Genomic DNA, 12,998 nt, shown 5'->3' on the forward strand with positions numbered 1-12,998 from the left:
ATCGCCTGCGTTGCGTCGGCGCGTTAAACCCCACAATCAATCAATCAATCCTATTGTTCCATGCCGACCCCGTAATAATTGGCCAGTTCGCGTCACGCGACATTTGTTTACACTGCGACGGTTCATGGGCACCGCCTCTTTGTTGTTTATGCATTTTCTGTCGGTCAACTGCGGTAGTCTCAGCTTATCCTGCCTGCTCTGCGACTGCGCGCGACTGACGTCGTTCCGAATGGGAATCAAGGAGAACGCGCTTCGGAGCATTTCAGCTGCAGAAGTGTGTCCGAAGATGCCGTATAGCTGCCTCTTCGGCAGTGTTGTTTAGAAATGACCCCTTCAACGTTAGGAGTGAGGCCGCAGAGGCGGCAATCCGGGAACACCCATAAACACCAAAATGGCCGCCGTTGCTCACTTCATTTCATTTCATTTCATTTCATATTTATTAGATAATTTTGCGCATTACAAATATGCAACAAGATGTTGGGCCAATAGCCGAAGCTAGTTGAGGCCCAGATAAAGATAGACAGCAGGGAAAACAAACTTAATTAACAATTCAGCGAAACAAGTGCAATACTTAGTGTACGCAGAGTGTGTAAATACAGGACGCAAAGGCACTCATAAGCCGCAAGAGAAGAAAATAAACACCAATATCAATCAATACAGTGAAAACAAAATATACACTTTTACACATTTGAATCTTACACTCGAGGTTGATTGTTTAAAACAGTATCTTTACAGTACTTTTTTTTCAAGTAAATACATTCAGCGTCTATCTAGACACAGATACACAGCTACATGTACAGATTTAAGAGACACAAAACAGAGTACACAGCAACAGAAACCTCGATGCATTTCGGCAGGAATAGCCGAAGTGACGGTCAGTGACGGTACTGTGTATCTTATCTAGTGACACTAATGGGTACCTTGGACGATGCTGGCACCCGCAAAAAGACTAGTGGGAATAATTCAGACAATTGTGTATGTTTAGAAGTAAAAACGTGAATACAACGTTGCTGAACTTGTATACATAGAGACAGGAAGCGAGCGGCATTTAATTAAACGCAAGATGATTTTAAAAAGTGGGATCATAATTGAAGATAACATGACAAACATGATGATAAAGCTACGCATGCTAATATACATCTTTACTGAGGCACTATTTTTTTCCTGTATTTCAGAACAAAGTCACAAGAGCTATCAAGGTCGTCTAGGGCACGACGGGGAACCGTATACCGCTTTGCTTAGTTGCAGTTTTTCAGAGAGTGGCATTCCGAAGGAGAGAAGAGAAAATCTTGGTGCTGAAAATAGCGCAAAACCACAAATAAGGTGGTTTACGTCCTCGTATGCATTAAAAAGTGTGCTGAGTTGGGAAGTACTGTGTAAAAGTCTGAAGAGGAACTGAGTAGTGTAGGCGACATTCAGCCTCAATACGTCATAAAACCATTTGGCATGCTTAGTAAGTGCATGCTTCTTGCTACAAATAAAAAAATGTAATGATTTTAAAAGCGCAGTAGTGCAGGAAACACAATAAAGTCAAAACTCGATTTAATGAAACCCGGTCTTACGAAGAATTTCTCGATCTAACTAAAAAATTCCGATTGTCCTGCAGATGTCTATACGGCTCAATGACGTTATGAACTCGATATAATGAAAGAGGTTCGGTGCCATTCCCCATTTAAAAAGAAGTCTTTCGAGAAACAGACTCATTTTAAAAAGGGAAATGTTTAACATGTTTCCTCAGAACACCAAGATCTGATCTTCCAGGACTGCCTGAGCGCCGGCGCAGACGCAGAAGTTGACAAGACAGAGGTTGTGAACGATGAAGAAATCCTACGATTAGTTTGCGACACACAAGTACTATAAGACGCAGCTGATGACCCTGAAACTGCTGACGCTTCTGTGCCCGCTCCACGGCAGCTTATGGGCGCCATTGACTTCTTCGGGTCCTTTTCTCGGGCTCACGAATAAATTTAAGACGTGTAAACGGCCCTGCGTTCTTCGAAAAGTCTGTCTGCTCAATGCTAACGAAGGGCACGCAGACACGCTTTTCGGGCAGAAAATAAATTCGTGTCCCCTTAGCCCCTAGCGTTTTACAGTTATTCCTTCCATAGCGGACTTTTAGCGCATTCCGTAATTATCGATGGACGAGCGTTGCGGCCACTGAAATTACGATATCATGGCTGCTGCTGGGATGCACCTACCTTTAGACATATAATCTAAGGAATCCATTCCTTGTAAAATGACAGTCTTGATTTTTAAAAATTCTTGATTTAACAAATATTTCACGGTTTCCAGTGACGTTGTTGGATGGGCTTTTAACTGTGCAGAAACAGCTCCAAGTGGTCTCTAATTACGTTACAAAATTTCAAGCGTGACAAGGCGCAGAAAATGTAAAAGTGGTATACGCTCCCGAAACACAGCAGATAGTTTCTTCCCGTAATATGAAATGCAAAAAATGCCAAAGGAAATACATCACAGATTGTAAGCGAGTAAATCATTGAAGGCACACCCTTCAAAGGATGGCGCCACTTTAGAAAAGCCCCCGTGGAGGGACGTAACGGCGGGGTTTTAGGGTTTTTCTTTATCTGCTTTGGAGTCCTTGCAGGCGATGATAACCCAGAAGACGGTGATACGCGATACGCGACTCACACTCACGGCCATATCTTGTGTTCGCTGAACAGAACACACAGTCCGCAGTGGCGGTCACGGCCGGCGTTCATGCGTGGTTTCAAAAGGCTCTTGATATGTTCAGCTGAGTCGTCCGTTGCCATCCCTTACGTTGGTCCTTTTCGCAGGTAAATTGGTTTATACTTCTTACTTTAGATTTATTTCTCACATGCACTTTGAGGAATATAGCAGGAAGGTTGGAGACCATAGAAATGCATCTATACATGAGCGTGCTACTGTATGTAGAAAAGTTATTCGGAATTTTAACTACCCCAGTAATCTCATCCTTTGTTCAGGTGCGTATGTGAGGGACGCCTTGTTTTGAATCACAGGCTGCAATTTCCAGCAAATTGTAAATACACTAGTCATATACTATGAATACGTCGGGATGGCTGTAAAGCGTAATACAGCCATCCCGTTCATAAAGCGGGCCTCCGTAACCATGCCCAAAATTACAGACCCATACCCCTAACCAGTGTGTGTTGCAAAACATTAGAGCATGTGTTATACTCAACCGTTTTCCATCACTTAGAGGCGAACAATTTTTTCAACCATGCTCAGCATGGCTTTCCTGCGGGTTATTCGTGTATCACGCAGTTGGTCGAATTCTCCCACGACATTTTTTTCTTCATTTGACGCTGGCAAGCAAGTTCACTGCATTTTATTAGACTTTAAAAAAGCCTTCGACACTGTCCCCCATTCTCTATTGCTCCTTAAGATGTCCTGCCTTGGCCTTCCTGATTCCGTGCTTTGCTGGGTGCAAAATTATCTGTCGGGTCGTTCACAAAAAGTGGTTATCAACGGTTCCGAATCAGATCTCGCGGCTGTCACTTCGGGGGTGCCGCAAGGATCTGTTTTAGGACCACTTTTATTTCTCATCTACATCAACAACATCACCGTGAACATTACATCCAAAATAAGGTTATACGCGGATGGCGGATGATTGCGTGGTTTATAGGGACATAGAAAATGACGTTGATGCTTCCTTCCTACAGTGTGACCTTGACCGAATCCTTGCCTGGGGCCTTAAGTGGCTCATGAACCTTAATCCCCAAAAACGTAGCCATATTAACTTCAGCAGAAAACGGGCTAACATTATCCAAAACTATCACTTAGGCAGCGTTCCAATTGAAAAAGTAGATCAGGCTGAATATCTTGGTGTATTCTTTTCATCAGACCTTTCATGGAATAAACATGTTGAGTACATCACCTTAAAAGCTGGACGTGTTCTTAACTTCATAAAAAGAAGTATTAATAAGGCTCCCCAAGACGTCGAACAAATATTGTACTCTTCTAGCGTACGTTCGATTTTAGAGTTTGCTGTTGTGGTATGGGACCCAAACACCAAGATCCTTAAAAATAAACTGGAGGCAATTCAAAATCGTGCTGCACGATTTGTTACTAACTCTTACAGTTACAGAATTACGTTACAGACCTCAAACGATCTATTTCATGGGACACTCTAGAACTGCGACGAACCTTTTCTAGATGTTTATTTTTGAAACAGATTGTGTGTGAGGAGGTGGCAATTCATCGACATCTGTACCTTCATCCGCTCACGTATGTGTCTAGGCGAAGGGACAACAGCAAAAAAATTGCCGTATATTTTTGCCGTACATCTACATTCCAAGCGTCATTTTTCCCCCGGTCGATTAAAGAGTAGAACGCCCTACCCGACACTGTTGTTTCCGCCCCCACTGAACTGTTTTCCGCTGCACTTTGGCAGCACTTGCGCACGAGCACAACATGACTTGAATGGGTATTTTTTCGCTCTTTTTAGTGTACTGCTGTTACCTGTATTTATCCTTTGTGTCCGGTGTAATCTCGGTATGCGAAGCACTGGCAGCACTTTCGCATGGTCACATTATCTAAAACCTTTCCTTGTTTTTTTTAGTGTGTCACTGTTGTCTGTTGTTTGCTCTGGTTTTTCTTTGTTTTTTTTTCCTTGTTACCATTATGCCGTGCGTGTGATTCTTTGTGTTTATTTTCCTGTATCACACCCGCGTACAACAATGCCTTTTGGCGAATGTAGGTATGTTAATAAATAAATAAATAAATAAATAACCAATATGAATAGGGCGTTAATCCTGAAAAGAGTCAGTTACGTTGTTTTGAACGGTTGCTGCGCAGCCTATAAAAAAGCCGGCAGGTTCCATCAGCAGCTTCTAGGCCATAATGAGCTTACTGTTATCATGATGTCAACGTCCAATAACTTCATGATACGAAGCGCGAGGGACAAACAGAACCAGCTAAACAGTGGACCTCCTGTACTAGAATCTGTGCATATTAAAGGACAATCGTTTACTTGATACCCAAAAAGTAATCACGAAAGTTGTGGTCAGTGGAATATTGAATCTGCATGAAACGTATGTAAAAGTGAATAGTGTTTCACACGACGTATTTCAATACGCAGAAATAAAATATAACGCCGCCCCACCGAGTAAAATAAACCATTTCCGTAAAAGACCTTAGAGTGCAACAAAAACTATCACGTAATTTCACAAGCGTTTGTACCCTACGTTTGGAAGAAGTTATAAACAAAAAGGCACTACCATACTCCGAAACGGCTACTCAGCCCCTTGAAACGATCGTGGGTCTAATGAATGCGTATTACACCCTAATACTGGCATGTTATAGTAAACAACCAATAAACCTTTCCCGTAGCGCATGAAGTTAGGTGTCCTGCAAGTATACAATTCGCGCAACGTTTTGGGGCCGCGGGAGTCTTGATAAATAAATAATAAAGGGGTTAGCGCTTTGTTCATGGATTTGCATGTACGCAGTAATTCGCATTGCAGTCGTAAAAGCAGTTTCAAAGAGCTTAATAATTGCACAAGCTATTTCTTTAATAATTGCACAAGCCCGTTTTCTTGTACAGGTTGAAAGGTGAATTGACCGCGTTAGCGACACTGAATTTTCAACAAAAGAGTGAATAGACTAGATTTAAGAAATGGTACTCCATAGTAAATGATATTCTTGTCATCAATGAAGGAGAAAAAAATTGGCCGAATATAATAGGTTGCTTTAATGGCATTTGTAAATTACAAAATGGCCTTTCCATGCCAAACGTCACAGACCATGGGGTCGACCATCCCCGACTACACAATAAAAATCATGCACGACCCCTTCAATACGCTATTTGTTTCCGTAGCCAATTTTTCGGCAAATAACTTTTCCCTCACACAGCAATTTTAATTTTGCACTTCTGACCGAAACGTAGGTTGTAAAAAAAACGCCAAAAGTAAATATCCGAAGCGCGGTAAAAATTTCAGCAGGTAGAAAAAGAACCGCTGCTCCTTCATACCACGCATTCACCGTTGCTAGTGTATCTCACAACGTGCTTTGCGGGGAATCAATGCGACCTTTCTGGGCCATATTTAGGCATTTCCGCAGCTGTTACAACACTTTCAGAGCCAATACTTAACTTCACTTCACTTTATTTCCTTAAAGACCCGCAAGGGGGTATTACATAAGGGGTGGGTTAACAAATAGTTTTTTTTTATTGACACGGTTTTCATTGCGAAAGATGTGCAGACAGTTGGTCGAAAAATGTTGATGGACAGGAAATGACCACGACGTCGTGGGGAAGGTCCTTTCAGACGTTTGCAGTCCGTAAAAAAAAGGACATAGAAAAAGTGGTCATTCTAATACGTGGACAGGCAACTTGAAGTGGATGACTAGTGCGGTGAGATATGCGGGCTGGTGGAATAATGTAGGGATTACGGAATGGGCTATGGAAAATTTTCTGAAACAGGCAGAGGCTGTAAATGCGACGGCGGACGTCAAGGTTTAAAAGAGCAGATTCTTTTTTGAGAGATGACACACTAATATTATAGGAATATGAAGAATGAATAAACCTAGTAGCACGGTTTTGAACTGCCTCAAGTGAGTCGGTGAGATATGCTTGGTGTGGGTTCCAGAGTGCAGAAGCATGTTTCAATTTAGAGCGGATAAGGGATTTGTTGGCCAGAAGCTTGACATTCTAGGGGGCGTGCCGAAGGTGAAGTTTCAGAAAACCTAAGGATTTGTTTGCAGATGATGTAACGTTGGTAACATGCAGGTGCCAGTTAAGATCATTGCATAGGGTGACACCGAGATACTTATATACTTGCACGTGTTCGAGGGCGACGTTAGCGATTGCGTAAAGGAAGAAAGAGGGGTTGCGACGGCGGTGGAAAGAGACTGTTTTACATTTGTTGGGGTTAAGTTTCATAAACCAGGTGTCACACCATTCCTGCACATGGTTAAGGTCATCTTGAATAGCGGTTTGATCTGTCGGGTTAGTGATTCAGCGATAGATTACACAGTCGTCAGCAAACAAACGGATACTGGAGGAGACATGTGAAGCTTGGTCATTAATGTAAACTAAGAAGAGAAGGGGACCGAGAACGCAGCCTTGTCAGACACCTGATGTTACTGGAAGGGGGTTAGAGGGCACTTCATCGAGTGAAACAAACTGGGAGCGAGTAAAGATCGTTTCCCCGAAGTCCTGTGTCGATCAGGAACCCAATCGCCGGGCTCCGGTTGATTTGGCAGGAGGCTGGCCAGGCGATGGTGTTGACGTTCTTGGAGGCGGCGGTCGAATTGACGAACTCAAGGCGTTCGGGTTGATTAAATGAAACGAAGGGTTTATATGCAGCTATTTACAGTGACAAAACTGGGTACATGAATAATAAACGAAAAACTGCAAACTTCAGCTAGACGCTAGCTCCGAGTGCGCACAAATCACTCGAGCTCCTCATCTTTGTCTAACTCTTCCTATTCTCGGAGCGTACACGAACCGTTCGAGAAACGACGGCCGAGACTCAGTCTCGCCGCAAGATCCGTCTAGTTGCCCGGTTCGGCGCTGCACACTAAACCTCCGACGGGATCTTAACCTTGACTAGGGGGCTCACAAATCCCAACCTAGCTTTAACGGTCGAGACTCCTTGTCCCGCCGGGAACTGCCCAGCTCGGCGCTCAGACAAGAACGATTTCCAACGGCCAAGTTCGGCCTTATAAAACCTCGAGATCACCCTCTCTCGGGAACGCCCCTGTAGCGTTCGTACACGCGTATGGGTGTGCCCAAATTCACGTAGACAGCTGTCACTCAGCACGCCACGGAATATTCAATGAGTCGCCCCCATCTCTGGGTCAACGGACCGCTCGCGGGCCAGCAGGCGCGTACGACCCCGAGGGATGAGAGCGAAAGACGCGACTATGCGTCATGCTGACCGGGGCGTGTCAACAATGGAGACTCGTGCGGCGCTCGTCCCGACGCCGGTAATCCCACCACCTCCGCGAGTCTAGCAGACGTTCGAGGAATCCGGCGGAGCTGTCTGCTTTCTCAATGGGGGATTATCCTTGTGGTATGTGGCGGGCCAGACAATCCGTCTCCCGTGCACGCCGTGACGAATTGGCGACGACTGCAGCGCAGTGTTGGCAGTGCTACGTCGCCAGACAGAGTGGCGGGTTCCCACGCGCAGCCCGGGCGCCTGGCCGCTAATCTCATAAGTGGACCTTACAGAGCGGTTAGTTAGAAATTTCTCAATCCAAGTTACAATATCGGGGTGTATATTTAAAGAACTAAGTTTCATTACCAGTTCCTTATGAGGTACCTTGCCGAACGCTTTCGAGAAATCCAGAAATATTACGTCAGTCGGCACGTTAGTATCGAGACTTGTGTGCAGATCCTGGACAAAAAAGGGTAACTGGGTTTCACAAGAGTAACCCTTACGGAACCCGTGCTGGGCAGGATGGAAAAAGCTATTGGCGTCAGGAAAGTGAATGAAGTGGGAGTAGGTGACGTGTTCTATGATTTTACGGGGTACGCTTGTAACAGAGATTGGGCGATAATTTAGGGGGCTGTCTTTGTTGCCTGATTTGAAGACCGGAGTAACCTTCCCCACCTTCCAGTCGTCTGGTAAGTGGCCTGTGCGAAGTGACTGTGAGAATAACAATGACAAAATCACTGAAGAAATAGATTTCGTGTTTTTAAGAATTTTAGACTTGATTTCGTCCACACCTGCTGAAAAAGACAGTTTCAATTTCTCGATAACAGACAATACACTCGATGGAATAAATGTGATAGGCGACATAAAAGACAGAATACAGTTCGCTAACGCAGGAAACGGTATATGGGTTTCGTTGGTAAAAACAGATGAAAAGGCAGCATTGAACAGTTCAGCGGTGTCAGCAGTACTCATATCATCGCCAGCTTCATTTTTCAATGTAACAGTGCGGGATTCATGCGGGTTAATGATTTGCCAAAATTTTCTAGGATTATTGGTTATAATCTTAGGCAAGTCTGTGTGAAAAAACGAGTGTTTCGTGCTGCGTATGGCGAGCAAATATGCTTTTTCGGCCGCGTGAGATTTATCGCAATTGTGACCTATAGGTTTTATCTTGGCAGCCCGAAATAATCCTTTCTTCTTATTACCTAGTTTTTTCAGGGTTTTTGTGAACCATGGTTTCTAACAAGTTGCGCGAAACGTGGTTTTCAGTATGTACTTTCTTGCCATTTCCCCTATTTTGTTTCTGAAAATCGTCCAGTTGTCCTCTAATGATCTGTTCCAAAAGTCTGCTTCGAAGTCCGGAGAGAAATTTAGAAGTTCGTTATTTATTGCCTCGTAGTTTCCTTTATCGCACAGACTGGTAGTTTTAGGATGAGGCTTCCGGGACAAGTGGTCAAAATTTAAGACTGAATTAACGACCTTTTGATCGCTGATTTCACGAAGGTATGTAAGTGAAGATAAACTTTCAGGGTGCATTGTTAGTATCAAGTCTAGTATGTTGGCTGAGTTGTTTGTCAGGTGGGTTCACTCCGATACCAGCTGGGTGAGATTGAAGTTCAAGCCGATATTCATGAATTCCTTCGTTTCAGTAATGCTCCCTGCCAAAGCGACTTCGTCATTCCAATCAATATCGGGATAGTTAAAATCGCCAAAAAGTAGGACATGAGCGTTCGGTTGTTTAACAGTGAGGTAATTCAATATGTTGTTAAGTTTCTCTGGAAAGTCTCTGCTGCTTTGTGGGGGCCGATAGCACACTCCAAGCAGCAGAGTTTGGGGCGTTGAACGAATACGAAGCCATATTATTTCTGCCAGATGTAATATGAGCAACTGAGCACGATAGTGACTTGTTGTTGGCGATTAAAACACCTCCCCCTCCAGCCCCTTTCTGGTCATGCCGAAAAACGTCAAAATTCGGGAGATCAGCCAGTATTTCATTGTCCGTAACGTCACTTGACAGCCACGTTTCGGTTAAAACGAGTATATTGCTGTCGGATGACAAAACAAGATTAGATAGATTAGATATTTGCTCGCGCTTAGAAAGAAAACTGCGGGCGTTAGTGTAGATTACGGAAGTGGAAATATTTGGACGCAATCGGGGGTGTAACTGTTGGCGGTGCTTTTTGGATTGCTACGCGAATTCTTTGACGGTTTGGGACATTTAATCGAAGATGTACGGCTGTGAGTCAAGGAACAACGTTTTGTATGGGCGTGAAAAAGCGGTGGATTTGCTTCTATACTCGGTTACAACTCAAGAACGGCACCACCTGATGTAGTGTATCACTCCGCCAAAGCGCCGGACCCGTGACATCAGTGCGCGCGCGTTTTGAAAGGGGTTTGCTATGATTGCGTGATATCGTCTGCCTCGTATCACGCAGTTTGTCGTCACTGGAGTCGTTTATAAGCCTTTTAAGCCCACAAAATCACGCGAATGGCTCACACCATGTTCAAAATATTCCCAGGAACGCCCTACTTGCGGCGCGCGGAAAAACATACGGCTACGGTGATAAGGCACAGCGGTAACTTCCGGTGCCGTTCTTAAGTTGTCACCGAGTATTGCGAAGGCAATAAGGTGTTTCCGTGAATTTTGCATGGAGCGAGAGAAATCCTGCCCTATTGCGTAAGTTGTGCCTTTCAGTTTCCTGCCGTTTGAAAGGATCGTTTCTTTAGTTTTAAAGGATGAAAATTTTACAATGATCGGGCGGTTACGGCCAGGCTTGTGACGGCCGAGCCGATGTGCTCTTTCAACTACTTTCGGGTCAATTTTACCGTTTAAGTGTTCGCTGCAGACACTCATAATACGTTCTTCGGACTCGGAGAAAGTTTCAGAATGGTTAGTATCTGGAAGACCATAGAATATTTGGTTGTTCCATCGCGAGCGGTTTTCCACATCGCAAAACGGGCCTCCGGGGTTTCAATGAGACGAGCTGTGGCGCCTGCACCGGTCTCTAACGCCGTTATTTGTGCTTCAACGGTTGAAAGGCTTTGGTAGTGTTTTTTCAACTGCGTTATTCTATTACTTAGGTCACTGATAGTTTTTTCCGTAGTATGCATTTGCGTGTTTATTTATTGCACCTCGGACAGAACCATAGCCTGCCCAGCAGATACTTTTTTAGCTCATCCAGAAAAACGGCACCATCATCAAGAGGCGTAGGATTGCTTTCAATGTCCCAAGACAGTAATACCAATAAATAATGTATGACATCAATGCATTCGAAGGCCATGCATACGCAACACTGTGGGCTCGGCAGCTGTACCAGACAGTAATTCCTTGATTTTTTGGAAAATAGAGAGCTCTGACTACTAACCTGCATGAGGAACAAGAGCGGGTTAGCTAAATGACTGTTCCGTGGCGCAGCCACCGAGCCCACAGAGCGGCGCGCCGCGATGTTGCCGCTTTATTGCTGCTGCTGATGTCAATGAAGACGGGATTTCCGATGTCTCCAGGATCCATACTTTCTCGGGTGGGGGCGCCGCTTGACCGGCCAGAATGTTGGGGTTGGAGGCGCATTGCGTAATGGTACCCTCGCAGGTGTCGAGCCATAAAGGCTCGCGGGTTGCTGGTCCGTCAGTCGCGGCAACGAGTGAAGCCGAGCAGAGTACGTGGATGACGAACGTAGCATTCACCTGCATGACGAACAAGAGCAGGTTAGATGACTGTTCCGTGGCGCAGCCACCTAACCCACAGAGCGGCGCGCCGGGATGTTACCGCTTTATTTCTGCTGCTGATGTCGATGAAGACGGGATTTCCGATGTCTCCAGGATCCATACTTTCTCGGGCGGGGGCGTCGCTCGACCGGCCAGAATGCTGGGGTTGGAGGCTCATTGGGTAATGGTACCCGCTCTGGTGTCGAGCCACAAAGGCTCGCGGGTGGCTCGTCCGTCAGTCGCGGCAACCAGTGAAGCCGAGGAGAGTACGTGGATGATGAACGTAGCATACACCTGCATGACGAAAAACAGCGGGTTAGATGACAGTTCCGTGGCGCAGCCACCTAACCGACAGAGCGGCGCGCCGGGATGTTACCGCTTTATTGCTGCTGCTGATGTCGATGGAGATGGGATTTCCGATGTCTGCTGGATCCATACTTTCTCGGGTGGGGGCGCCGCTTGACCGGCCAGAGTGTTGGGGTTGGAGGCGCATCGGGTAATGGTACCCTCGTTGGTGTCGAGCCACAAAGGCTCGCGGGTTGCTGGTCCGTCAGTCGCGGCAACGAGGGAAGCCGAGGAGAGTACGTGGATGACGAACGTAGCATGCACCTGCATGACGAACAAGAGCGGGTTAGATGACTGTTCCGTGGCGCAGCCACCAAGACCACAGAGCGGCGCGCCGGGATGTTACCGCTTTATTACTGCTGCTGATGTCGATGAAGATGGAATTTCCGATGTCTCCAGGATCCATACTTTCTCGGGCAGGGGCGCCGCTTGACAGGCCAGAATTTTGGGGTTGGAGGCGCATTGGGTAATGGTGCCCGCGCTGGTGTCGAGCCACAAAGGTTCGCGGGTTGCTGGTCTGTCCGTCGCGGCAACGAGTGAAGCCGAGGAGAGTACGTGGATGACGAACGTAGCATACACCTGCATGACGAACAAGAGCGGGTTGGATGACTGTTCCGTGGCGCACCGTCTGCATATTTTGTTCATATCATTCATTGATAATAATTGCGGAAAGAAATATGGGAGTCGAGAAGCAAGTAGTTTTGGAGCGAGAAACACAGCTCATCAACTTTGGAAAATGTGCAATATTGCTCATGTTCAGGCGCTTAACACAGTGTGTGGCGTTTGATGTAAACAACAGACTTGGGACCAAATGACAAGGTGTACAAAGATACTTTTTTTCTGAAACTTCTATCCTAGTACTGTTTGTTTTAGGCGAGAAAATACTTTTTATATAGGGCTGTTACAACGGCTTCATTCGGCAGGCCCTAAGCTCGCCTAAGTGCACCAGGGGTCTGTCGACAGCTGTGAGAGATGCGGAGGTTCTTCGTTTCCTGGGTTGTAGCGTGACTACTGTTTACAGAAATGTTACTGGATGGTACTGGATTTGGGGAAGGCCTAATCGGCACATGA

At 45.6% G+C, this 12,998-nt stretch overlaps 1 protein-coding gene across 1 annotated transcript in view; it reads left to right on the top strand.

Annotated features, from left to right (window-relative positions):
* The first annotated feature begins 2,672 nt into the window (after positions 1–2,672).
* LOC144138704 (uncharacterized) overlaps positions 2,673–12,998 on the top strand; it is a 36,972-nt gene continuing 26,646 nt past the window's right edge. Inside the window, exon 1 of the mRNA XM_077671107.1 lies at positions 2,673–2,792. The gene's annotated coding sequence lies outside the window, so the exon portion shown is untranslated. The remainder of the gene's footprint in view (positions 2,793–12,998) is intronic.

This window comes from Haemaphysalis longicornis, unplaced genomic scaffold, assembly GCF_048455015.1.
Source record: "Haemaphysalis longicornis isolate Haplotype H1 unplaced genomic scaffold, Haemaphysalis longicornis Haplotype H1 scaffold_5, whole genome shotgun sequence".
Classification (NCBI taxonomy): Eukaryota; Metazoa; Arthropoda; class Arachnida; order Ixodida; family Ixodidae; genus Haemaphysalis; species Haemaphysalis longicornis.